This window comes from Vombatus ursinus, unplaced genomic scaffold (assembly GCF_900497805.2).
Source record: "Vombatus ursinus unplaced genomic scaffold, bare-nosed wombat genome assembly UNPS02015205.1, whole genome shotgun sequence".
NCBI lineage: Eukaryota > Metazoa > Chordata > Mammalia > Diprotodontia > Vombatidae > Vombatus > Vombatus ursinus.
Genome location: NW_020954983.1, coordinates 187,599 through 215,324, shown reverse-complemented (window position 1 = coordinate 215,324; position 27,726 = coordinate 187,599). Strand labels below are relative to the sequence as shown.

General features: G+C 39.5%; 1 protein-coding gene across 4 annotated transcripts in view; it reads left to right on the top strand.

Annotated features, from left to right (window-relative positions):
* Positions 1-4,651: 4,651 nt before the first annotated feature.
* Positions 4,652-27,726, top strand: part of LOC114031664 (rho GTPase-activating protein 29-like) — a 125,401-nt gene continuing 102,326 nt past the window's right edge. For all 4 annotated transcript variants that reach the window (XM_027846812.1, XM_027846814.1, XM_027846813.1 and 1 more), the window contains exons 1-2: positions 4,652-4,789; positions 9,589-9,918. The gene's annotated coding sequence lies outside the window, so the exon portion shown is untranslated. The remainder of the gene's footprint in view (positions 4,790-9,588; positions 9,919-27,726) is intronic.

The following is a 27,726-nucleotide window of genomic DNA, read 5'->3' as shown; positions in this document are numbered from 1 at the left end:
ATTATGAACAGGGCTTTTTTTTTTTAATATGACTTTCAGTATGTTAGTTCCAAAGCTGTTCCACTTAAGTTTCCTTCTGAACTTCTGTTTTGTGCACTTTAAAAAAATGCTTCACTAATGCTCTTATTTTTTTGCACTATCATTTACCCTCATCTCTCCTAGCATTCACAAATTTTTTTCTTTTGCTCGTTTTGGTGAGGCAATCAGGGTTAAGTGACTTGCCCAGGGTGTTTGAGGCTGGATTTGAACTCAGGTCCTCCTGACTCCAAGGCCAGAGCTCTTTGCACTGCGCCACCTAGCTGCTCCTTAAAATTGGCTACCACTCACAAATTTAAAAAAACAAAAACAAAACAATCCTCCCTTGCAACCAAGCAAAATAACCCCCAGTATTGGCTACGTCTGAAAATGTGTATCTTACTAGAGGCAAGATTTGAATCCAGGTCTTTCTGACTCCAGGTTCAATAATCTATCGACTACTTAAAAATGCCTCCCAGTATAAATATAGCAATGCCACATACTGGTAATTATTTTAGGGATCTTTTGCTTCTGTTGTATTTTCCCCCCATGTTCTCTGGTCAGGACAACACAGAATTCCTGGGTACATGAAATGTCTTTCATCTGCAGTTCCAGCATTTGGTCTGAATCGACTCCTTGTCTGTCAATTGCATCCATTTTGGAATCAAGATTAATAACCTGCTTGGTCAGTTTTGTCTATCCTGGAAGCTGGAGTTTTTGTTTTGATTGTGTCCTGTCATTCCTTTCATCAGTTTTCTCTAAATGCTCCAGGGGTGAGGTCAGGGGTTGCTCTAGTGACAGGGAGAAATATGGGGTGGAGATCTGACTTTGATCTCTTTTTCATTTTCTACCCTTCTTTTTCAGGGATTTCCCTTCTCAAGAAAGGGGTCCTTGGTTGTGGGGCAAGTTGGGCAAAGCTGTCACCAGCTGAGAGGTAAGATAGAGTATCTTATAGCACAGACACTGACAGGAAGGACACAGTTTCCAATTGTGGTACCTGTCAGTGGCCTGGGGGCACCTTGGCCTCTGGAAAGTCAGTCTACTGCTGCTGCAGCATTCCCTATAACTAGGCTGTTAGTAAGTTGCTTGACTAGGTGGACCTAGGGCTCTGTCCCTCTGTGGTGAGTATGATTCAACAGGTAACATCAAAGTCTTCTAAATCTACAGGACTCTCTCACAATCATTCAGTCAGTCAATAAGAAATTATTAAATGTTAACTGTGTCCAAGGCACTGTGGCAAGGTCTGGGGATAGAAAGTCAAAAACACAGTCCCTTCTCCCTTGGAAGTCAATCTAAGGTGGGAGGCACAATATACAAACAACTGGGCTATGAGGGGTCAAGTCATTTAATTTTTCTTGGCCTCAGTTTCTTATCTGTAAAATGAGGGGGTTGGACTAGCTGGCCTCCTTGGTCTCTTTGAACTCTAAATGGATGATCCTATGATCTGTGTGTGGCCTTAGGCAAATCATCTAGCCTCCCTGGGCCTCAATCTCCTTATTTTTAAAATGAAGAGGTTGAGATCTCTCCCAGCTCCATATTTCTGTTGCTATGATCTTTCCTATCCTAGAGGAACTAATCAGTAAATCAACATGTATTTATTCAATCAATCAATAATCAACCAATGAGTCTTTATCAAACACCTCCTATGTGCTAGGCATACAGGTACAAAGAATGAAGTAACCTCTACTCATGATGAGCCTACATTCTAATGAGGGAAACCAGTGCATATAAAAACAATATACAGAATAAGTGTAAAGTTAATACAAACTTTATCTATGCCATTGGTTATATATATATCAGTATTAGGGTTTTTACCTTTTTTATGTCATAGACCCCATTGTCAATTGGGTGAAGCCAATAGACTACTTCTCAGAATAATGTTTTTAAATGCAACATACAAGGAATTACAAAAGAAAACCAATTTTATATTGAAATTGTTGTTGTTCAGTCATTTTCATTTGTGTCCAGGTCTTCATGACCTCATTTGGGGTTTTCTTGGCCAAGGATACTTGAGTGGTTTACCACTTCTCTAGCTCATTTGAAACTGAAGCAAACATGGTTAAGTGACTTTCCCAAGTCACATAACCAATAAGTGTCCAAGGGGAGTATAGGGTGTATTCAGGGAAGACTAGTACCTCTGATGTGAGGGCTGCTAAGCCTTTTTCAGGGCTGCTTTCCATCTTCGGTGACCACCTGATTCACTCAACTTTCATCTCTGGCTCCAAGAAGCTGTAGCATGCACAATGGTCACACTGTGGTAAACCATTTCAGCAGACAGGCTAAATCAGGTTAAAGGTAACACAGGGGTCTCAAACCCTTCAGTGAGGTAGAGGGGTGTATACTTCAAGTATGTGAAGATTTCCCACAGCGAAATGGGTGGATGAAAACAGGATTCAGCAGCCCCCTGGGAGTCTGAGCAGCCTTTTTAAAGGACCACAGCGTTCATCTCCTGGTGTGAGGAAGGGCATAGAAAAAGTGCCCTAAAATTGTCTATTTCACCCAACACTGGCCTACTTACCACAGCAGGTGGGAATCCCACTCTGAACTCAAAACCAAAAAAATGTATAAAAAGTCTTTTGAAGATGATTCTACTCAGCATTGGTATGTGGAATGTGTGCACAATTACAGACAACAAGAAATCTAGTAGACCTGAAAGATGAACAGCTCTTGTTGCAGGAGAACTCAGCAGATATTGCATCTAAATAGTAACATTCAGTGAAACAAGGCTGGCAAATGAAGGCCAGATTACCTAAGTTAGAGCTAGATAGACATTTTTTCTAGAGTAGATGAAGTGATGGGGAGTGCCATGAGGCTGGCATAGATTTTACTATCAAAACTAACCTAACCAACAAGCTTGTATGCCTACCAAAAGGAGTGAACAACAGACTCATGACAATGTGATTTCCACTCGCAGTAAAGCACCATGTCACCATCATCAGTGCCTATGTTTCCACCATGACAAACCCTGATGATGTCAAAGAAAAATGTTATGAAGACCTGGAGACCCTCATCAAATGAGGACAAGCTTATAATTCTGGGTGACTTTAATGCAAGAGTAGGCACAAACTACCCAGACATGTCAGGGAGTCCTTGGAAAGAATAGAGTTCAAAACAGCAATAGCAATGGTCACTTACTTAAGATTTGTGCATCTCATGACCTCATCACCAACACTGTTTTCTGTTATCTAAATGCAATACAACTTTAGGAATGCTGACCTCATTGTTGTATATCTGTGAAACTTTGAGAGTATACCAGGCCATGCTAGGAAACTGGATTGCTTCCTTTTGAATTGTCTTAGAAAGATTCTGAAGATCACCTGGCAAGAAAAGGTACTGGACACTGAGGTCCCTTCTCAAGCTAAATTGCCACACATTCAAACTCTACTGCAGAGAGTGCAACTCCAATGGGTTGGCCATGATGGCTGAATGCCAAACTTATGTTTGCCTAAAAGACTATTTTATGGAGAATTCATACAAGGCAGGTGCTCACATGATGGTCAGAAGAAGCTATACGAGGGCACTCTCTAGGTCTCTCTGAAGAACTTTGGAATGGCTTGCATGCCATGGGAGACACTGGCAAATGACTACCTAGCATGTTGTGTCCACATCAAAGAAGGTATGTGATCTATGAGTTAAGCAGAATTTTAGTAGCTCTAAAGAAGATGAAATACACAAATTTGGACATATCGCCACTCCAAATGTTCATATGAACTATTTGTGCCCTATGGTAGAGCTTTCTCACCTCCTATTGGTCTGATCAGCCATAGCAGGTCACACTGTATCTTGACTCCAACACAGTGATGTCATTTTGTTCCTCTTCCAGAATGAAGGATAACAACCAACCAAAGTGTCTGAGGCCAAATTTGAACTCAGGAAGATGAGGCTTCCTGACATCAGGACCAACAGTCTATCCACTTTGCCCCCTATATTTTGAAATAGTTATCAAAATGTTTAAAAATAAATTGCAGGGACTGGTAGTTAGGAACCCCTGATTGATATCTGTTTCTACACAGAGAGTAGTTAAATGCAAGGGAGTTTGAGGAGTCACACTAGAAGGTGGGAGTGGGGACCAAGTAGGACCAGCAAAGGCTTCCTCCAGTGCAAAGGCACAATGAGGGGTAACGGAGTCTTTCCAATGACCTAGCTGGTTCTCCCCAACATCTTGACTAATCAGTACCTGGTGGGAAACATTTTTACCAGGAAGTACTCAGCCCCAGGACCACAGCACCAGTCAGCCACTTAAGGAGTCTAGCGTGCAATCTGGCAGCAGGCTGGTTGGTTCCTGTGTCTGCTGCAAACCACAGCCTCTGCTAGGACACTCCTGCAGACCATACGAAACACTTCACAACCAGCTACATTAAGTCCATTTCTAAACCTGCTCGAAGTCTTCAGCATGGGCTTCCCCACGGGCTCTAAGTGAACTTGGGGAGAAGCTGGAGTTACCCAACACCCAAGCTACCCCTCCCTCCACCTGTTACACAGCGGAGCCCAAGTCCCGCCCCTTTCTGGCCCCAGCCAACCGGCAGGCCCCGGGGGCGGACCACGTGCCGAGCGGGAGGCTCGATGGGGGCGGGGCGGCCACAGCTCGAGGGCAGGGGGCGGGGAGCCGGGGCAGCCTCCTCAGTCGGTTGTGGAGGCGGCGGGAACGGCCACTGCTGCTCAGCTGGAACCTGCTCAGGGAGAGCGGACTCGCCTCCGTGGGCGGTGGGCTACGGGACACATCCACGACCCCGGAGGACCTCGGTGTTCGCCTTGCGAACCCGCCGCTCCACCGGTGAGTGTAGCCGGGTCGGCCTTCCCCAGCCGCGGCCGTGGGGGAGGTGGAGGCGCGCAGGGAGCGGGCCCCATCCAGCCCCTTCCCCTCAGCTCCCATCCCCCAGGCTCGGGGTCCCTGGCAGAGCGAGGGTGGTGGCCCCGGGGTGAGCTATGAGGGCCTCCGCGGAGTCCTCGGGGAGCTCGTCCTCGGCTCGGCCCCCTGCGGAGCTTCCCGGGACGGGCCGGGGCAGTCGGTGCGGGACCAGGTGGCCGTGGAGGCGACATCGGCCGCCGCTCCGGGCACAGCCGGCCGCCCTCTCCTCCCTCAGCCTCAACCTTCTGGGCCCGAGGCTGGGCGATCCCCCCACCCCGGGCGTCCCCGGGACCCTCGGCCGGGAGTGTCTCCTGCCCGCCGCTGCTCCGGCTCTCTCTGGTTCGGAAGGAGAAGTCGGGGCCCCAGCGCCCGCTGCGGGGCTTGGGGGGTTGGGGAGGGACTGGGTGGCTCTGGCAGGACTCCGTCGGGCAAACCCATCGGATGACCGTGGAGCCTCGTGCACCCCTGCTTATCTTTCCTCGCCCGTTTCGTTTCCTGGATGTGGAAGTGACCTGGAACCCCTGCCCCAGCCCCGGGGGCCGCCTGTTACCTGTCCAGTCCGGGGCGGGAGCGGCGTCTGCAGCACTCCCTTTCCTTCATCCCTTTCTCTCCCTTCTCCCTCCTTCCCTCCCCTTTCTCTCCTTTCCTTACTTTTTCCTTTCTCTCCTTCCCTCCCTTTTCCTTTTTCCCCTCCTTCCTCTCTTCCTTCCCCCTCACCTCCCTTTCTGCCCATCCTTCCCCTTCTCCTTGCTTATCCCCTTCCTTTCCTCCCTTCTTCCTTTCTTCCGCTTCCCCTTCTTCTTTTCTTCTTTCCCTTTTCCCTCTCTTCCTTCCCTCCTTCCTTCCTTCTTTACCTCCTTCTCCCTTACACCTTCCTTCCTACTTTCCTTTCCTCTTTCTTGCCTATCTCTCTCCCTCCCTTCTCCTTTCTTTCCTTTCTCTCCCCCCTCCTTTCCCCCTCCTTCCCTGTCCCCCCCTTCCCCCCCCCCCCCCCCCCCCCCGAGCCCCCCCCTCCCCCGGCCCTCCTGTTTCTGTTTCCTGAAGCCCCCTTGCTGCCCTCCTAGCTCCTTCCTGGGCTGCAGAATGAGCTCTATCGCAGCTTGGCCGCGGCTCTGAGGGAGGCGGGAGCCCCTGGCCACCCACCCACCGGCCTGCTTGTTAGAAATTGGAGAGATTCCAAATTAGCGGGAGCCGTGGGCGGGTCCCAGAGGCTTCCTCCCGGGAAAAACGTGAGCAGCTCCCACCGCCCTGCCGGGAGTGGTGGGTGGTGGGGTACGGGAGAGCCCAACTCTGCTTTGAAAATCGTTTTCGAAGAGCCGGTTTGGTCATGGTGAACTGAAGGGTCACTTTGGCGTGCTCCCTACCCTGGACCTAAACGTTTTGGGGCAGTGCATTTTGGATTGTTTTATGTTTGGGAGGAAGTAGGGTGAGAAAGACAGCTAGAGATGGGCCTCCCCCCAAAAAGACTTTTAAGACTATCTTGCGTATCTCGTGTAGTAAGAATCCCCTACGTCGTCGCAAAGGTGTGCTGAAAGAGCAGATTTCTGAAATGACAGGCAAATTGTTTTCCTTGTTTTTCCTGAGGAAGAAATATTGAGGTGGGAGTGTGAAGATGTCGATATTGGGCCATGTTACAACTTCGGTTGAATAGTGCATTTCTTAAATTGGAAATAATTCCATCCTAAAGTACCCGGGGTTAGGTGGTTTTTTTTTTTTTTGTTGGTTTTTTTTGGTGGGGAGGGGAGGGTAGAAATAGTGGTGACCCAAGCCATACATAGCTAGACAGCTGTAGGAAAGGATCAGAGCTGAAAAGGACTTGAGACTGTCTGTTTAGTTTTACTGGGGGTGAAGGTGGGGCACTGAGGAGTTTAAGTGATTTACATAAAATCTTATCATACTCTTGGTATCAAAATCAGGATTTGGATCATTGGATCATAGAACCTAGTGTAGTTTCCAGAGCACTGGATTTGGAGAGTGCGGGCCTAGGTTCAAACCTTGGCTTTCTGTGACTACTGTCTGTTTGAGTGACCTTTGTTGAGTCAGTCTCCCCTGGCCCCACCTTAGTTTTCTCCTCTGAGAAAGTGAGTAGGCTGCGCTGAAGTCTCTTCTAGCTCAAAATCCTACAATTGCAATTCTGTAATAAAGCATTTTTGCATCTGTACTACATTTTTGATATCTGCATTCAATCAATCGACAAACATTCAGGAAGCACTTACTTCTGTGCCCAGGCACTTTGCTAAACTGGGGGTACCAAGAAAGGCAAAAAGAGTCTCAGCCCTCTAGGAGCATGCATTCTAATGAGGGAGACAGCATGTAAATAGAGAAATGTTTGATTTAGAAGTCAAAGCATTACAGAAAAGGCAGTAGTAATATTTTGGTTAGCTATAGGGATAGGGGGTGAAAAGGGTTCCATTCAAATTTAGGGAGAGTTGCACAAATGTTTTTTGTTAAGTTGTCTGTACAGTTCAAGCTCTGAAAGTGCTGGCTACCATTTCTGTATTTTTTAAATATAATTTTATGTAATTTGTATAATTTACAAATACTTTGAAGTGATAGAAGAGTTAGAATAAAATTATGTACCAGTTTAACATGGAAATATTTTTATAATTGTAATTTCCTGTGGAAACTCAATTTTCAGTTAAGAAACTATGCCTGTATGAATATTCATATAGGAAAGTATATCAAGTGCCAAGTTTTTCAGTCTCCATCTTAGTTTGCTGTTAAGGCCAGGTACCAGGAGAAAGCTGGACTGAATACCATATCTGACATTAGTAACTGTGACCCCAGGGCAGTAAGTCCTGCTATGTACCAGGCATTATCCTAAATCCAGGGAATAGAAAGAGAAAAGTGAAATTGTCCTTGCCCTGGAGGAGATTCTGTTCTAATGGGGGAGACAACCTATACATGTATGAGTATTTACAGGATGTGGACAGAATGAATCCAAGGTAGATTAGGGAAGGAGGGCACCACCATTGAGGGCATTAGGAAAGACCTCACGTAGAGGGTAGCATTTCAGCAGAGCTTTGAAAGATAGCAGTGCTTCCAAGAGGTGGAGGTTAGGAGGGAGAATATTTCAGGCCTGGGGAACCACCAGGGCAACAGCACCAGAAATGGAGGGCTGTTTGAACAACAATCAGAAGGCCTGCTTGGCTTGGAGTAGAGGAGTGACATGGTTAGACCTGAGCTTTAGGAAAAGCACTTTGGTGGCTGTGTGGAAGATGGATGAGAGACTTGAGGCAGGAAGACCAAAGAGGAGGTGAGAGGTGATGAGAACTTGACCTAGAGTAGTGAGAAGGGGAGGTTAGGCCATAGAGATGTGATAGGAACAAGATTTGGCAACTGATGGAATTACATAGGGTGAAGGAAAGAGGATTAGGTCCAATTCCCTTTTCAGTTTGGGCTCTATGTTGGATTATCTACATCAGAGTGGGAAATAGCTTTCATGAGCATACCTCTCCCACTTTTATTCCTTGCCCAATGTTTATTGTCCAGGAACCTTTAAATAGGGTTATTTTCTTTTGAGGAACTTTCAGTGATTTTGATGAATGAATGGTAAAACTTTCTTACTTGGAGCTGTGCTAAATGCTGGAGATAAAAATGCAGACAAAGCAGAAGGTCCTGCACTCAAGGAGTTTACCTTCCAATGGAGGGAAGCCATCCCCTAAAGAGAGCCTGAAAACTGAGAGTGGTGTTTGAGTATTCCTAGTTTAGAAGTGACCAGCAAGTGGCTGAACTGGTGTAGAGCCCAGCATCACAGCTCTAGAATACAAGGCTCTGAAAGGAGAATGAGGATGATGGCCAGTGCTACAATGGCCTTGATTCAGGTAGAGATCACTAGAAAGATGTTGTACACAAAAGAAGAGTTTGCATAGAGAGTCATTGTTATTATTGTGCTCTCAATTGCCTTTTTTGGATATTAATAAGGCATGAGATTTTTCTCATGTTTTTGGTATCTTTTTCAGACACCTCGTATTTCCTGGACACCCTCAAACTTGTGTTGCCTCTAGCACAAATCTCTTGTCTATTTACTGGTCCAACTGTGGTTGCATTTCTCATCTTTATTCTCTTTATGGGCATTTCTTTCTCCCAATAAGCATATCTGATATTGTGTCCCTAGGGTCTAAGTGTGAGAGTTAACAGTGATTTTGATAGAGAAAACTATTTTATTGATTTTTACCAAATTAAGCAAATTAATGCTCCCATAAAATTTAGACAAATTTTATTGGAACACCTTGCATGATTTTCATTTTATAATATAGATCCAAAATAAAGATTCTTCATTTTGGAAAAATGAAGTCTAAAGGAAGGAATGTGATATATTTTTTATTTGGGCAATATAGAGTGAACATGAATACACTCACCAATTTAGGCAGTAGTATATTTAAGGGCATTCCTCAGCTTGAAAGGGGGTAAACTTCAGGATAAACACATTTTACTGTAGATAAACTTAGAGAACTTTCTACCCCACGAAGTTGTATAGGCTAAAGATAAAAATGTTCAAGAGCAATTTAAACAAATTGATTACTTACAGATAGCTATTATGGAAAAAAATAGGGTTACTTTAAAGGTCATCATTGAAGCTTGAAGTGATGCCCTGAAGTGCACCCATGCCTTCTTCCAAAATATTTTCTCATTTTCAGAAATAAAATGCTGAAACTTAAATAGCATTTATCATGTACCCATGTACACATTGCACCTAGTAATTGTCTTCTTTTCTCTTTAAGGATTTCCAGTTTTCTGTTACCAGATGGAAATTAGCTGAAAGGATTTCAGAAGAACTGTAACAATTGGGATGTTGCGGCAGAATGATGGAAACAACAAGCATTGTTTATCATTTGCCTGATTCTCTCTATGAAATCTTTTTGCTCTTCCTAATCCTGGAAACTGGGGAATGGGGCATTGTACCAAGAGCAACTCTTTGAGCAGCATCAATTCCAGCCCAAATTGCTGCAACAGCCCCGTTATTGATCCAGAGTATATGAAGCAGTTGGTCAGTGATGTCAGGAGGTTTGCAGAGTTGTTGCTCTGTTTGAAAGAAGCTTTCCTCTCAGAAGGTGTGTACCAGCTATTTTGTCTTAACATCCTAGGAATAGAAAACCAAATCTGTGCAACTAGTTATACTTACATGTATCTGGGGCTGTTAGTAACAGAATTTCACTTCAGTTACTGACTTTCTGGTGTATTATTTTTTTTTAACATGATTGATGTTTATATGAAGTGATAGTTGTGACTTTTGGGTGCTGTCCTTCCTGACTGAGGCACAGTGTGATCTCTTTCCCAATTGTACCTAATTTAACACATAGCTGATAGCTGGTGAATCTAAGCAAGCCGGAAGAGAACAGTAGTCAGCCTTCAGATCTTCCAGTTTGAGACAGAGAAAATTTGAGGGCTTTGCAGTTTAACCTTTTTGAGTTAATCTTAACTCAATTCTTTGGTCTTTAATAGAATACTGTTTTTATAATTCAAAAGTGCATTATTGACATTTTAGCTTAGATTCAGTTTCCCATAGTGTTAAAAGTTCTCCAAGATCATCAAATTTGAATTGCTTTCTTCTTCCCAAATTAGGTTTATTGCAGTTAAATTCTTAAGTAGTCTATTATATCAAGGTACAATCATAGGTTTCAGTGTTTTCCACAGAAGGATAGAAATGACTCTTAAGATTCAACCCAGGAAATTTGTCTTGGGGGAATATTAATATCTTCCTCTGTTAAAGATTTTTCAGGGAAAATATACTCCTATAAAAAATCAGCAAGCAGTTATCAGGTCCCTAGAATGTGCTAGGCATTGCTATGGAGCAAAAATACAAATATAAAAATGAAACCGTTGCAGCTCTCAAAGCAGCTTACTCTTCATCTGCAAAGGCACATAACATAAAAAGTTTACAAATGTAGATAATATAATTTTCCAGAAATAGCACTGTGAACTGGGGAATCAGGAAAAGCTTCAAGCAGAACGTGTTGTTTAGCAGAGCACTAAAAGAAACAAAAGGTTCTAAAAGCCAGAGGTGAGGAGGGTGATCCTTCCAGGCATGGGGAGAGCCAGCTGAATGGCATGGGGATGGAATGTTATATGTGAGGAACAGCAGGAAGGTCAGTTTGACTGGACTGTAGAGTATAGTAATGGGGAGGCTAGAAGGGAATGGCAGGAGCTTGGTTGTACACGGGGCTTTCAAAGACAAATGGGCATTTTCATCTCCTCCTACAGGCAATAGGGAGCCACTGAAGTCAGAGAATAGAGGAGGGACATGGTCAGATGTGTTCTTTAAGAAAATCACCTCAGCAGCTGTGTAGACAATGAATTAGAGTAAAAAAAGACTTGAGGAAGGAGGCCATTTAGAAGGTCCTTAGGGACAGACCAGGTGAGAGATGTTGACGACCTGAATTAGGGAGGTGGGCCTGAGAGGAGATAGAAGAGGATGGCTATGAGAGATTGTGGGATGAGAATAGACGAGATTTGGCAAATGATTGGATATGTGGGATGAGCAGAGTAAGGAGTCAAGGACAGTGCTGAGGTTGTGACTCTGAGAAACATGGTAGCTTCAGCAGAAAGAGGGGTAGTTTTGTGAGGAAACAGAATGTGATATAGTGGATAGGATGGTGGACTTGAGTTCAGGACAACTTGAGTTCAGCTCCAACCTCATATTCTTACTACCTATGTGACGTTGAGCATGCCACTTACCTTCCGAAGAATAGCTTATTCAACTGTAAAATGAGGTTAAAATAATTTAAATTTATGATCCTGTGTTTCCTGAATTCTATTTTGTGCCTTTTGAATTTGAGATGTCGATGGGACATCTGGTTTAGAATGATTTAACAGATGAGGAAACTGAGGCAAACAAGGTTAAGTGACTTGCCCAGGGACACACAGTTAGGAAGTGATTTAGGTTTGTTTTGACCTCAGGTCCTCCTGACTCTAGGCCTGGAGCTCTTTCTGGTATACCACCTAGCTGCCCAGTTATCTACACAGGGATGATAACTGAACCCTTAAGAATTAATCAAGTCAACAAGCGAAAGATTGTAAAGAGAGAATAGATGGCCCTGAAGAGGGCCATGGAGTCACAGCCACACTTAGGGGTCATAAAGTGGGGCATTGAATCATTGTTGGTGACTGTGAGGGTACATTCAGAGAGGTAGGAGGATAACCAGGGCATGGCAGTGTCACTAAAATCAGGAGGAAAGGGTGGTCACCAGCCTCAGATGCCATGGGATGAAGATGGAGAAAGGTGGTCAGATGTGACAATTAAGGCTGGATCTCTAGCTGATAAATTACTCTTAGATTTTTGATTGGGTGATAAATCTGGGGGAGATGAGCCTCAGAGGAAGAAGCCTTGCTGAGTGATGGGGTCAGAGGGAAAACCTTGAAGGCACAAGAAGTGTTCCTCCAGGACAAGGGTGGCCATGGATGCCGTGTTTTATGAGAGGAGCAGGATCTCTGAGAGTGCTGGAAAGAGGGAGGAGGAGGGATGAAGAAAGTGGGACTTATGTCCGTTGTCTCATTTTATGTGTAGATAGTAAATTCTCCTGAAATGAGGGACTAAATCTGAACCATGTGATTAACTAATGACTTGCCACTTAACTCACCCTTACACTTTTTAATTCTTCTTTTGCCCCAAGTTTAGTGATGATGAAAACTAAAACTAAATGACATGAACTTGATAACTTAAAACAAACGCAGAGGGCTTGGCTTTTAACTAATTTATTTCTTCACTTTGCATGGTATGAGAGTAGAGTGAGGATCTCAGAGGACCATAGATTTAAAGTTGGAAGGGATCTTTAAAGGGCATGTCAGCCAACTCTCTGGTTTTATATATTAGTTGTTATTGTTGTTTGTCCTTCATTCTGGAAGAGGACCAAAACATAGATTAGTAACTGAGGCCCAGTTTGAGTGACTTGTCCAGAGTCACACAGTAAACAGCAGAAATGGAATTTGAACCCAGGTTCTCGGACTCCAAATCCAGTGCCTCTTCTGCTCTACTACACTTTTAGAACATTTACCAAAAAGTGATAAAAACCAAACTACTTGAGGTAGTAAAATGTTAAAAGATTCTTTATGGATGTGATTTGTTGATACAGACATTTGTTTTTTTGAGTTTTTGTTTTTGTTTTTGTTTTTGTTTTTTTTTGGAATAAACCAGGTGTGGGGAACCTGTGGCCTTGAGGCCACATGTGCCCTCTAGATTTTCAAGTTCAGCCCTTTGACTGAATCCAAATGTCACAGAACAAAATGATTTGTTCTGTGATGTTTGGATTCAAAGGGCTGCGCCTGAGGACCGAGAGGTTCCCAACCCCTGGAATAAACCATCTGCAGAGAAGTTTATCTTGTGTTGATGCTTTTGCAAAAGGAGTACAAGATAGATGTTAACTTTCCCATTGTTTTTTTTAAGCTTCTATTTAGTATTTTAGTTTCCCTCAGTTACATGTAAAAACAATTTTTAACATTAGTTTTTTAAACTTTGAGTTCCAAATTATCTCCCTTCCTCCTTCCCTCTCCTTCCCCCTCCATTGAGAAGGCAAGCAATTTGATATAGGTTATACATGTGTGTTCATGCAAATATTCATGCAAAAATGTTAGTCATGGTGTGAAAAAAAAACATAGACAAGGAAAAAACTCAAGAAAAATAAAGAAAGTTTAAACAAAAGTATGCTTCAATCTGCATTCAGACACCATCAGTTCTTTCTCTAGGGATTGATAGTATTTTTCATCCTAAGTATTTCAGAGTTGTCTTGGATTGTTGTATTGCTGAGTCATTCACGGCTGATCATCTTACAATATTGCTGTTACTTCATACACAATACATTTCCCTTTGCATCCGCTCATGCAAGTCTTTCCAGCTTTTTCTGAGAGCATCCTGCTCCATTATTTCATATAGTACAATAGTATTCCATCATAATCACATACCACAACTTGTTCAGCCATTCCTCAATTGATGGGCATCCCCTTAACTTCTAATTCTTCACCCCCAGAAAAAGAGATGCTATAAATATTTTTGTACATATAGGTCCTTTTCCTTTTTGTTTTTTTACCTCTTTTGGAATACAGACCTAGTAGTGGTATTGTTGGTTCAAAGGTTCTGCATGGTTTTTATAGCTTTTTGGGTATGGTTCCAAATTGTTCTACAGAATGGTTGAATCAGTTCACAACTCCACCAACAGTGCATTAAAGTTTTATTTTTCCATGTTCTTTCCCATTGTTTTTAATAGCTTAACTTGGAAATATCATTGTGATTGGCCAAATGGCAACATTGTCCATCATTTATTGTGCCTTGGAGTGTGCTTGACCCAGATGACAGGAAATGTCATTGATTGGCAGAATCTCTGAAGTTAGAGTTGAAAGAGACTTTGAAAGGCTTTTTGTCTAAGTCTCTTTGAAAATCAAGAGACTTGAGGTGCAGAAGGTGTTAATAAGGGACACTCTTTTGATTCCCAAGGTCAGGGCTTTGTCCTATACCTGTAGGACACTTTGTCAGATTACTGTCCCTCTTTTGGTAGGAGACAGGTTAGCACAAGAATTATTCTTAGATGAATTCGTTGTGTTGGTATTTTTAATACTTTATTAACTTTCATATGAAGTAAAACTTACTTGAATCCAAGGTATTAAATTTTACTTAATATTCATCAGATGTGAGAGAAGAAGGTATGTGTAAGCTTGTTAATTTTTCATTTAGGACATCTTCTCTCCTTTGTTTCCTGCCTGCATCTGCATCCTTTATCTTCAGTGGCTCATTTTACAAATAGAAAATGCTGGTAATTTGAAACTAGTTGGTGCACTTTTAATCACCAAAAGTTTTTTTTAAGTGGTTTTAATTCTTTTATAGTCCAGAAAATAGGATGGGAGAAGATAGGTGGTTCTAATGGAAGTGGAGATAAAAATGTAGTAAATAGAAGCTAGCAAGAGGAGACCATTCCAGGAGATAAAAGTATTAGAGTATAGGAATATGTTTAGTGCCTGAAATTTAATTAAAAACCCCTTAAGGGTAATGTACAATATACAAGGAGGCCTTTTCTCTAAATCTTAATGCTTGGTTGCATTTCTAAGAAGTAGGACTCACTGATAGGTTCCCTGAAATTTGTGACAAGTAAATTTAGAAGAAATGAAAACTTGGTAACCAGTTATCAGTGAAGCTGTTGGTTGGAGTTTATCAACATAAAAACTATTAGCTATTCCTGTTACTTTTGACTTATTAAAGGTTGAGTTGTTTTTGTTTTGTAGTGCCTTTCCAATGAAAATATGAGATGTGTACCATTAATGAATAATTTCTTGGCAAAAACTGAATTAGTTTCAGGGCCATGGGGTTCAGGACTTGTGATGAGATCTCATGGGGCTTTTACTTGATAGGACATTTCATTTAATACAGTATGTATTTTATACTCAGAATAGACAGCATTACCTTCTGAATGATGAGAAAAAAAATTTTTGAATGTGGATTTGGGGTTAGCCTTGATAATGTTTTTCAATTTATAATGTCCTTCAGAACCCTTCCCTACCTCACAGTATTATTGTGAGCATCAAATGAGATGATGACTGAAGTGCTTTGATAATTAAAAGTAATATGTAAATATCAGGTGGTATATTTGATTTCTATCCCCATCAACCTAGCATATGTACCATTTGAGTTTGGGGATATCATGTAATAATAATCTGTGGTTTCAGCTTTGATCTTAATAGTGACGTGACTATCTCTGAATTAGGGCCAAAAAATAATCGTGAAAGGGTACTTTAATGTTTTGTTCTCCTGTCAGGGAGTAGAGAGCAGTGCTTTATCTTTTTCTCCACACTTTACAGAAAAGATGCCCTCATTTTCACAGTGTCAGTTACTTTTCCATTTTGTTTGAAATATTTTAATTATTTAATCTAGAGATGAGCAGATAATTGTCAATTTATGATCTCATCAAAATAGTCTCTTGAATACATGTTTTAACATATTTGTCTTTGTTACTCATCATCATAATTTTAGGTATTTTGGGTTTAGTTTAGAGTTAATGTTGATTCATGTTAATAAGGGTCTTCATATAGGTTAATATACCAGAGACTTGATTTGCATTCAGATTTTCTTTCTACTGAGCCAGGCTCCCAGAGATAGCAGTGAATCTTGTATTTTGTTTAAAAACATTGCTTAAGGATGACTTCAGAGAAACATGGAGAGACTCCCATGAACTGATACAGAGTAAAGTGAGCAGAACCAGGAGAACATTGTACAAAGTAACAGTATTATCGTAAGGTGAACCTGCTTAGGTATTCAGAGTGAATGACAGCTATTCTCAGCAATACAATAATCTAAGAAGATTCCAAATGTCTCATGATGAGAAATGCTGTGCACCTCCAGAGAAAGAACTGATTGTGTCTGATTACAGACTGAAGCATATTTTTCATTTTGTTTTTTGTTCGAGGTTTCCTCCACAAAATGACTAATATGGAAATGTTTTACATGATTACATGTGTGTATGTATGTATCTTAGATTGCTTACCATTTCAGGCAAGGGAGAGAGGAGGGAAGAAGAGATAGAATTTCAAACTCAAAACTTAAAAAAAGACAACTAATGTTGAAAAAGTTTTTATATGTAATTGGGGGTGTGTAAATAAAACATTTTTAAAAATTAAAATATTGCTTATAGACTCTGTTTCTCTATAAAGTGACTCCACATTTGATGTAAATCATCTTCTGCCATTTGGAAAAATATATTGCTTTCACTGGGAGACCCGAGAGAAACCCAGGGGACTAGACTTAGCAATTGTACTTCTATAACATTAAAGAAAATGTTGGAAGGAGAACTATCCTGGAAGCAAATTCAAGAGAATTGAACTTTAGAACCATAAATTTGCAGTTTAGTTAGATAGTCCTTCCCTTACACACATACACACACACACACCTACACCCCTATATCTATATCTGTTTAAAATATATGGATCAAACTCTTTTCTTGGGTCTGAGTGAATTAAATTTCAGTCATGTAATAAATTATAATGTAATGAAAGAGTGCTTGTAGACTGGAATCAGACCTGGATTCTAGTCTTTGTTTTTTATTCACAAACCATTTGACTTTGAGGAAATTATACAACTGCTATTTGGGGCCTCAGTTTTCTCATCTGTGAAACAAGGGTGTTGGACTAGGTGTAACATATTCTGTGGTAATTCATATTTTTGTTTAGATTGTGAAATTAGACATTTGAGTGAATATTTCATATTTGGCAGGTAAAATTATTGCTATAAGTAAATATTTATTTGCCAAATACATAGAATAAATATTGAATCTTTGATACAATTTAGAAAATTTTTCTGTTTTTAACTAGTACAGTTTTTGATGTGTATTTTTATGGTGGTAGCTTTTGTCAACAGTGTTGGTAGAACCCTGACATGGAATATGTTTCTTAGGATTAAAAAGTGTTGGTAAACTTATTTCTAAATACTTAGGTGTTCTTTTGTGCTGATTTCTTTCAAGGATATGTTGCACATGTTAACTCTAGTAGACTGTATTTTAGTTGACTCCAATTTTTAAAATTTATCAACTAAAGGTAGACAAATTGATGTGGGAGGTTAGAGTATAGATTCTGTTCCTTGTTAGGAAATGGTTGTATAGAAATTCTGTATTCTTATCCTTTGCATTGTTGCCAGGCTTATTTCCCTGTTGAGTGGGTGAAGTGCTTTTGTAAATATCAAAATGCCCTGTGAGTGTAAACTATTCCTTGCATTTATCTACTTCTCCCCTCTTATTTATGTGATCAGCACTTAAACAATTAGGAAGGACTTCCACTTCTGGGAGCCAAGATGGCAGAGTAAGAAATAAGTCACTCGCACCTTCCCTCATTGACCTCTGAAAAGCCCATAAAATATCAACCCAGGAGAAACTCTGAGCCAGCAAAAAGACAGGGCACAGCAGTCTTGTACCCCAGGAAGATTGGGGGATTAACAGGAAAGCCTTTCTTGCTCTGGAGGAAGGGGAGCTGTACAGGATTGGGGATGTTCCAGCATGCCCCACATCAGCATACCAGGGGGAGACCCTGAAACCCAGGTTGGTGGAACAGGCAAGTACCAACACCAGGACCCCCGAGAGCCTCAGTGCAGGAAGTGGAACTGGTAGACACCAGCTCGGAAAATGATCATGGGCCATGTCGTTCTCCAGCAGTGAAATCACCTGGTACCTCAACAAAACTCTGGGAAGCACAACTCCAGGAGTAAAGCTCCAGGCTGACAGAAACTCATCAACAGCAAAACATCCCTGTGCAAGGCCCCGGGGACCGGAAGCCAAACATTCAAGTGCCAGGCCCCAGTGAGCAGGAAAAGAAGCTTGGGTAAGTGCATCCTTCACTACAGCAGGAGAACTCAACAGTGTTTTGTTTTGTTTTGTTTTTTTGTTTTTGTTGTTGTTGGGTTTTTTTGTTTGTTTTGTTTTTTTGTAAAAAATCAGAAAATAGGCAAACACCATGAACAAAAAGCAGAAATGGGAAATGACCATGAATTCTTATTTTGGGGAAAAGGAAGATCAAGGCACAAATTCAGAAGAGGACAACATAATTAATACACCCACATACGAAACCTCAGAGGGGAATATAAACTGATCTTGAGTCCAAAAAGCCTTCTTGGAAGAGCTCAAGAAGGATTTTAAAAGTCAAATAAAAGAGAAGAAAAATTTCAAAAAAAAAAATGAGAGGTATGCAAGAGAATCAATAGCTTGGAAAAAGCAGGACACAACTTAACTGTAGAAAACAGGTCTTTAAAAAGTAGAGTTGACCAAATGGAAAAGGAGGCACAAAAACTCAATGAAAAGAACTCCTTAAAAAATAAAATGGGCCAAATGGAAAAGGAGGTACAAAATCTAATAGAAGAAAACAACTCCTTAAAAATTAAAATGGGGCAAATGGAAGCTAATGTCTCTATGAGAGAGCAAGAATCAGTCAAACAGAAACAAAAGAATGAAAAAATACAAGAAAACGTAAAATATGTCATTGGTAAAACAACTGACCTGGAAAATAGATCCAGGGGATACAGTCTAAAAATTATTGGTCTACCTGAACACCACGACGAAAAAAAGAGCCTGGACAACATCCTTCAGGAAATCATCAAAGAAAACTGCCCAGAGATCCTTGGACCAAAGGGCAAATTAGTCATGGAAAGAATCCACCGATCACCTCCTGAAAGAGAACCCTAATTGAAAATGCCAAGGAATATAGTAACTAAATTCCAAAACTACCAGATCAAAGAGAACATACTGTAAGCAGCCAGAAAGAAACAATTTGAATATCATGGAACCACAATCAGGATTATGCAGGACCTTGCAGCTTCTACATTAAAAGATTGGAGGGTGTGGAATACAATATTCCATAAGGCAAAGGAGCTTGGATTATAACCAAGGATCAACTCCCCAGGCAAAACTGAGCATAATCTTTCAGGGGAGGAGATGGATATTCAATGAAATAGGGGACTTCCAAACCTTTCTGATGAAAAGACCAGAGTGCAACAGAAAATTTGACCTTCAAATACAAGACTCAAGAGGTATAAAAAGGTAAACAGGAAAGAAAAAAAAACATTACAACAATAAGGGCAAACTGTTTATATCCCTACAAGGGAAGATGACACTTGTAACTCTTAAGAACTGTAATGTCATTATGACATTTAAAAGAGGGGTATACTTAGACAGAAGTGTGGGTTTAAGTTGACTTTGATGTGATGGTAAAAAAAAAAAAGTAGAGAAAAGGGATTATACTGGGAAAAGAAGAAAGGAGGAGGCAGACAAGGATAAATTACATCACATGAAAAGGCACAAAAACCAAATACAATAGAAGGAAAGAAGGAAGGGAGATGAGCATTGTTTGAACCTTAATGTCATCACATTGGGTTCAAAGGGGGAATAACATAATCAGGTAGGTATAGTCTTAATTTACCCTATAGGAAGTAAAAAAAAGTAAAGAGAAAAGAAAAGGGAGGGGGCTAATAGAAGGGAGGACAGACTGAGGGAGACAGTGGTTGAAACCAAAACTCTACTGAGGAGGGAAAGGGGAAAAGGAGAGAAAAAGGCATCAATGAGGGGGGAGGGGAATAGGATGGAGAGGAAGACCAGATAGTAATCACAATTGTGAATGTGAATGGGATGAACTCTCCCATAAAATGGGACACATAGCAAAGTGGATTAAGAACCATAAACCTACAATATGTTGTCTACAGGAAACACATTTGATGCAGAAGGATACACATAGAGTAAAGGTAAAAGGCTGGAGCAGAATATATTATGCTTCAACTGAAGTTAAAAAAAACAGGGGTAGCAATCCTGATCTCAGACAATGCAAAAGCAAAAGTAGATCTAATTAAAAGAGATAAGGAAGGAAATTACATCCTGCTAAAAGGTACCATAGATAATAAAGTAGTATCATTGCACCAAATGGTATAGCAGCCAGATTCTTAAAGGAGAAGTTAAGGGAAATACAGGAAGAAATAGACAGCAAAACTATACTAGTGGGGCACCTCAACCTCCCCCTCTCTGAAGTAGATAAAACTAACCACAAAATAAACAAGAAATTAAGGAGATCAATAGAATCTTAGAAAAGTCAAATATGGTTGACCTCTGGAGAAAATTGTATGGGGGCAGAAAGGAATATACCTTTTTCTCGGTGGTACATGGCACCTACACAAAAATTGACCATGTACTAGGGCATAAAAACTTCACAATCCAATGCAGAAAGGCAGAATTATTAAATTCATCCTTTTCAGATCATGATACAATAAAAATTACATGTAATAAAAGGCCATGGAAAGATAGACTAAAAATTAATCAGAAGCTAAATAATCTAATCCTAAAGAATGAGTGGATCAAACAACAAATCATAGAAACAATCAATAACTTCATCCAAGAGAATGACAATAATGAGACAATGTACCGAAACTTGTGGGATGCAGCAAAAGCAGTGCTTAGGGGAAGTTTTATGTCTCTTAAATGCTTATATGAGAAAAATAGAGAAAGAAGAGATCAATGAATTGGGCGGGCAACTAAAAAAGCTAGAAAAAGAACAAATTGAAAATCTCTAATTAAATACCAAATTAGAAATTCTGAAAACCAAAAGAGAGATTAATAAATTTGAAATTAAGAAAACTATTGAACTAATAAATAAAACTAAGAGCTGGTTTTATGGGAAAAAAACCAATAAAATAGATAAACTTTTGGTTAATTTGATTTAAAAAAAAAGAAGAAAACCAAATTACCAGCATCAAAAATGAAAAGGGTGAATTCACCACCAAAGAGGAAATCAAAACAATAATTAGGAGCTATTTTGCCCAACTGTATGCCAATAAATGTGACAATCTTAATAAAATGGATGAATATTTACAAAAATATGAATTGCCCAGATTAATGGAAGAGGAGATAAAATACTTAACCCCATTTCAGAAAAAGAAATTGAACAAGCCATCAATGAACTCCCTAAGAAAAGATCTCCAGGGTGAGATGGATTTACAGGTGAATTATATCAAACATAACACAAATCATATGATTATCTCAATAGATGCAGAAAAAGCATTTGACAAAATACAACACCCATTCCTATTAAAAACACTAGAGAGCATAGGAATAAATGGAGTCTTCCTTAAAATGATAAATAGCATATATCAAAACCATCAGCAAGTATTATATGCAATGGGGATAAACTAGAACTATTTCCAATAAGATTGGGGGTGAAACAAGGATGTCCATTATCACCACTGTTATTCAATATTGTGCTAAAAGTGTTCGCTGTTGCAATTAGAGAAGAAAAAGAAATTGAAGGAATTAGAATAGGCAAAGAAGAAACAAAGCTATCACTCTTTGCAGATGATATGATGGTATATCTAGAGAATCCTAGAGAATCGAGTAAAAAGTTACTTGAAATAATAAACAAATTTAGCAAAGTTGCAGGATATAAAATGAACCCACAAAAATCATTGTCATTTCTATGTATTACTAACAAAGCGCAGCAACAAGAGATAGAAAGAGAAATTCAATTTAAAATTACTGTAGACACTATAAAATATTTGGGAGTCTACCAGTCAAAACAAAACCAGGAACTATATGAACACAATTACAAAATACTTTTCACACAAAGTCAGATCTAAATAATTGGAAAAATATCAGTTGCTCATGGGTAGGCCAAGCTAATATAACATAAATGACAATTCTACCTAAATTAATTTACTTATTCAGTGCTATACCAATCAGACTACCAAAAAATTATTTTATAGAGCTAGAAAAAACAATAACTAAATTCATCTGGAAGAACAAAAAGTCCAGAATATCAAAGGAACTAATGAAAAGAAATGGAAGTGAAGGTGGCCTAGTTGTACCTGATCTTAAATTGTATTATAAAGAAGCAATCACCAAAACTACTTGGTACTGGCTAAGAAATAACAGTGGTAGATTAGTGGAATAGGTTAGGTATACAAACACAACAGTCAATGACTGTACTAATACTATTTGATAAATCCAAAGACTTCAGTTTCTGGGATAAGAAATCACAATTTAGCAGAAACTGCTGGGAAAACTGGAAAAACGTATGGCAGAAACTGGGCATAGACCAACATCTTACACCCTATACCAAGATAAAGTCAAAATGGATACATGATTTGGATATAAAGATTAGTAGTATAAGCAAACTAGAAGAGCAAGGAATAGTTTACCTTTCAGATCGATGGAGAAGGGAAGAATTTATGACCAAATAAGAGATAGAAAACATTATGAAATGCCAGATGAACAATTTTGATTACATTAAATTGAAAAATTTTTGCACAAATAAAACCAATGCATCCAAGATTAGGAGGGAAGCAGAAAACTGGGAAAGAATTTTTACAACCAGTCTCTCTGATAAAGATCTCATTTCTAAAATATATAGGGAACTAAGTCAAATTTGTAAGAATACAAGTCATTCCCCAATTGATAAGTGATCAAAGGACATGAACAGGCAGTTCTCAGAGGAAGAAACTAAAGCTATCTGTAGTCATATGAAAAAATGTTCTAAATCATTATTGATTAGAGAAATACAAATCAAAACAACTCTGAGATACCACATCACATCTATCAGATTGGCTAACATGACAAAACAGGACAATGATAAATGTTGGAGAAGATATGGGAAAATTGAAACACTAATACATTGTTGGTGGAGTTGTGAAATGATCCAACCATTTCAGAGAGCAATTTGGAGCTTTGGGCAAAGGGCTGTAAAATTATGCATACCCTTTGTCCCAGCAATACCACTTCTAGGTCTGTATCCCAAAGAGATCATACAAATGGGAAAAGGACCCACATACACAAAAATATTTATAGCAGGTCTTTTTCTGGTGGAAAAGAATTGGAAATTGAGGGAATGCTTATCAATTGGGGAATGGCTGAACAAGCTGTGGTATGTGAATGTAATGGAATACTATTGTGCAAGAATCTAAGACAACTACAAAAGATTCATGTTGGAAATTGCTATACACACCCAGAGAAAGAAATATGGAGTCTGAATGCAGGTGGAAACATATTATTTGCTCTCCTTTTCCTTTGTTGCTTCATTCTCGGGATTCCTTCCATTAGTTCTAATTATCCTTTACATCATGACTAATGGGAAAATATGCTTAACATGAATGTGTACGTAGAGCCTATATTGGATTTTATGCTGTCTGGGGGAGGGGAAAAAGTGGGAGGGGGGAAAATTTAAAACTCAAAATCTTATAGAAGTGAATGTTGAAAACTAAAAATAAATAAATTTTAAAAATAAGATATTAAAAAAAAACTCTGCCTACCTCCTGACAGTTAATAAGATGCAAGATGAAGAAATGTTTTTGGACACAGACAATGAAGGAATTTGTTTTGTTTGTTACACGGGCTTTCAGGAAGGGGAAATGGGGAGGGAGTTTGAGGGAGAGAGGGCAAGGGAGAGAAAATAAATGCTTGTTAATTGAAAATAAAATTTGAAGAAAAAAACAATTAGGAAACTAAAACAAGTGGGGTTGACTGCCAATGTATGTTATTTGTCCTTGTTGAGGACCAGTCTATAGAGAGAGTCCTATAAATAGAAGATTGTCTAAGAGGTCATGAATTCTTTGACCATGGCAATTGTGAAGCAAAAGAAAAATAATTATTCCTTCTAGGATACTTTTGCCAGAAATTCTTTAATGGTTAGCCTGGTATTCAAGGCCTACAGGTGCCACTCAACTTTATCAGCTTTATCTCATGCTACTTCTTCTGTATACTCTAGTAATCTCTGTCCCCAGAGCAAACCCTGCTCTTTCCTAACTCCGTTTTTGCTCATATTGTTTTCTGTGTTGGAATGGACTCCCTTGAATTCCTCCTTTTCTTTAAAACTCAACATATAAGCCTGAAGACTTCCCTGATTCTTCCCTAGTCATTTATGACTTCTCTCCCTTCCCTACTTTTCTTGTTATATTTTATGTATTGCTAATGCATATCTTTAACACTTGCATTATTGTTTTTTTAATGTCATAAGTTTGTATATTTGTATACTCTCTAAGTAGAGTGGTATTTTTTCTATGCTTAGGATGAGACAATTGAGGCCCCAAGAAGTTCAGTGACTTAGCTAATGTCAAACATTCATAGCAAGGAGTACAACTGAGATGTGAACTTGGGTCCTTAGACCACAGATCCAAGGTTCTTGTCATTGTATCCTGCCTGCATTATCCACAGTGACTAAAGGCCCCCTCACATGGTGTTCTGCACATAGGATGTAATTAATAACCAGTGTTGGAACTGAATTCAAGGCAGTTATGATTTGGAGAAAATGTAGCTCTTTTTAAAAAATATATTTATTTATTTTTAGTTTTCAACATTCACTTCCAGAAGATTTTGAGTTTTAAATTTTCTCCCCATCTTCAAGACATCATGTAATCTGATATAGGCTCTACTTAATACATTTGTATTTTCACATTAGTCATGATGTAAAGAAGAATTAGAACTAATGGGAGGACCCACAAGAAAGAAGAAACAAAACAACACAACAAAAGAAAAGGAAAGGAAATAGTATGCTTTCATCAGCATTCAGACTCCTAAGTTCTTTCTCTGGATGTGGATAGCATTTTCCATCGTGAGTCTTTTGGAATTGTCTTAGATTGCTGAGAAGAGCTATGTCTATCAGTCTGTCATTGCACAATGTGGCTGTTACTGTGTATAATGTTCTCCTGGTTCTGCTCGTTTCACTCTGCATCAGTTCACATAAATCTTTCCAGGTTTTTCTGAAGTCCATCTGCTCATCATTTCTTACAGCACAATAGTATTCCATTATATTCATATACCACAACTTGTTCAGCCATTCCCCAATTGATAAGCATTCCCTCAATTTCCAGTTCTTTGCCACCACGAAAAGAGCTGCTATAAATATTTTTGTACATGTGGGTCCTTTTCCCATTTGTATGATCTCTTTGGGATACAGACCTAGAAGTGCTATTGCTGGATCAAAGGGTATGCACAGTTTTATAGCCCTTTGGGCATAGTTCCAAATTGCTCTCCAGAATGGTTGGATCAGTTCACAACTCCACCAACAATGCATTAGTGTTCTAATTTTCCCTTATCTTCTCCAACATTTATCAGAAAATGTAGCTCTTTCACATGGAAAGGGATACAGATAATGGAAATATAGATGCTGGAGATCTTAAACTTGAAATACTTTACCTGCCAATAGTCGATACCAATAACTACTGCTTTCCTGTCTCAGAAGCTTTCATTTACTGTGGATACCATCCTGGTCCAGAATTAGCCTGTTGTTCTTTCCTTCCCCTGCTCCCCCCCAAGACCACATAAGTAAACCAGGGACATTTTAGTTTTGTCATTGTATGCCCAGGGTCTAGCCCACTGCCTGGCTGTTGATGAATGAGTGAATGAACAAACAAAAGAATGAATGTTGTTGATGTTGCTTAACCCCCTTCCCTCCTCTGCCATTGCTCTGTGTATTGGAATCCCCTCGGGCAGGCCCCTTCCTACTGTGCTCCTGTGGCAGCTGCTCGAGCTTCTATTCAGACTCCTCAGTGTACTCTTCTCCCCTGTCAACCCCATGTAAGGCCAAGGGCTGTAGCCTTGAGGTCTGAGCAGAGTCTCAGAGGTGAGCAGTTCTAGCAGAGTGTCCCCAAGGCAACTCTTAGTGCTGTTTCAGCTTTGTTTGGGCTTTTGGGTGCTATTGTGAGAACACATCCACTATTTGTAACATTGTTTTAATGGGAAAATGTATTCTGAGTTTCAAGTAAATGATTTGTACAAATGAACTTTTGGAACAGAAGCCATTTATTTGTAAGTTAGGGATTGCTTGCTCTGTTCTTGTAGGTAGAGCTTATTTGATATTTGCAAGGAGGGGAGAACAACTTATTTCTGACTTTAAGCTCGTCTAAGAACAAAACCCATTCCAGAAAGATTTGCTTGTAACTAACTCTAAGGGGGTTTTGAATGAGTTAATTCTTAAAGAATGGTTTAAGTTCTTTACAAGTGAACTGAGCAATGTTTGTTTCTTCACCGTGGTCTAAAAGCAAAGTACCAATTGAGCAACCTTGTTGCACATAAAATTTTGGTTTTGATGTTTAGAGGTATCCACTGACTTCATGAAGATAATTTTAAGAAAAACTAGCACATAATCTATATCTTATTGTTGTAACATTTCAATAACTAATAAAAGGGAATAATGAATTTTGAAACAATTTTTGACCAAAGTTTTGCTTTACCTCCTTTTTTTTCTATTTGTCTAATGACCTCTAAATGAGACTTTGGTTTTGTCAACCTCAAGTAAACTTAAATGCTAACTCCTATATTGTAACTGAAGACTTCTGAATAAAATAGCATTTAAAAGAACATTCTTTTTATTTATAAGATCATAATTCTTGTCTTATATAAACATTGTCTGCTGATTTACTTCCAAGTCCCATTTTAGTTAGTATCCTGGGGAAAAGGCTTCATTTTTAATGAAGAATTGTGTGTTGACTTTATATCAAATAATGAAACAGGCATGGAACCAGGAATTAACTATTTGATATCATTAAATTATACTAGATTTCTTTCATAAATGGAATAACTTGCTTGAATTTTACAGCATCTTTACTGGAATTTTGCATCATGAATTTGTCCTGGTTTTTTTTTTTTTTAAACATGTTTGTACGGGAGATAGGTCTAATTCTACAATTCCGTTTTATTTTAAAAACAGAAAAGGAGCATCATATATGAAAATCCCTTAGGCACAGTTGATTTTTTTAGCGTATATAATAAATTCAACCAAGTTGTTGCTTTCAAAGCTCTTTTATTTGTGTTTACTTCTGGTCTTCCTTTTCAGTTCCCTTTTGGGCATTAAATGTTTCCAATTACACTTTTTTCCAATGACACTATTACTAACTTCTTTCTCTTCCTCACTCCCCTCTCATGAAATAAAGAAAAAAAATAGCCCTTATAAAAATAAGCGTAATCAAACAAAACATTTATACGATGGCTAAGTCCAAGAAAAAAAGTTTTTCCACTTTGAGCCTACCACCTCTCTGTCAAGAAATGAGTACCATGTCTTATCCAGTCAGTTTGGATTCAGTCAAAGGGCCGCACTCGAAGACCTACAGGGCCACATGTGGCCTCAAGGCTGCCGGTTCCCCACCCCTGGTTTAGCCATATCTAATGTTAATACAACTTTTAATGAGTCTTTCATTTTTAGCCTCTTCCTGTGTCTTTAAAGAGCTATTGAGGACCCTCAGCATGTAAAATAGACAATGTTTAACAAAAATTTTTGGTAGCTGAACAGATGGATTAACTTGGGAGTTTGCTATGCCTCTTTTTTGCTTCAAAACTGAATCTAAAATTGGCTGAGCTACAAAGGGATGCTTTGTAACTAATTTAATGAAGGCATGTAGACTCAGAGTTTTAAAACCTTCTAAATCACCTATTTAT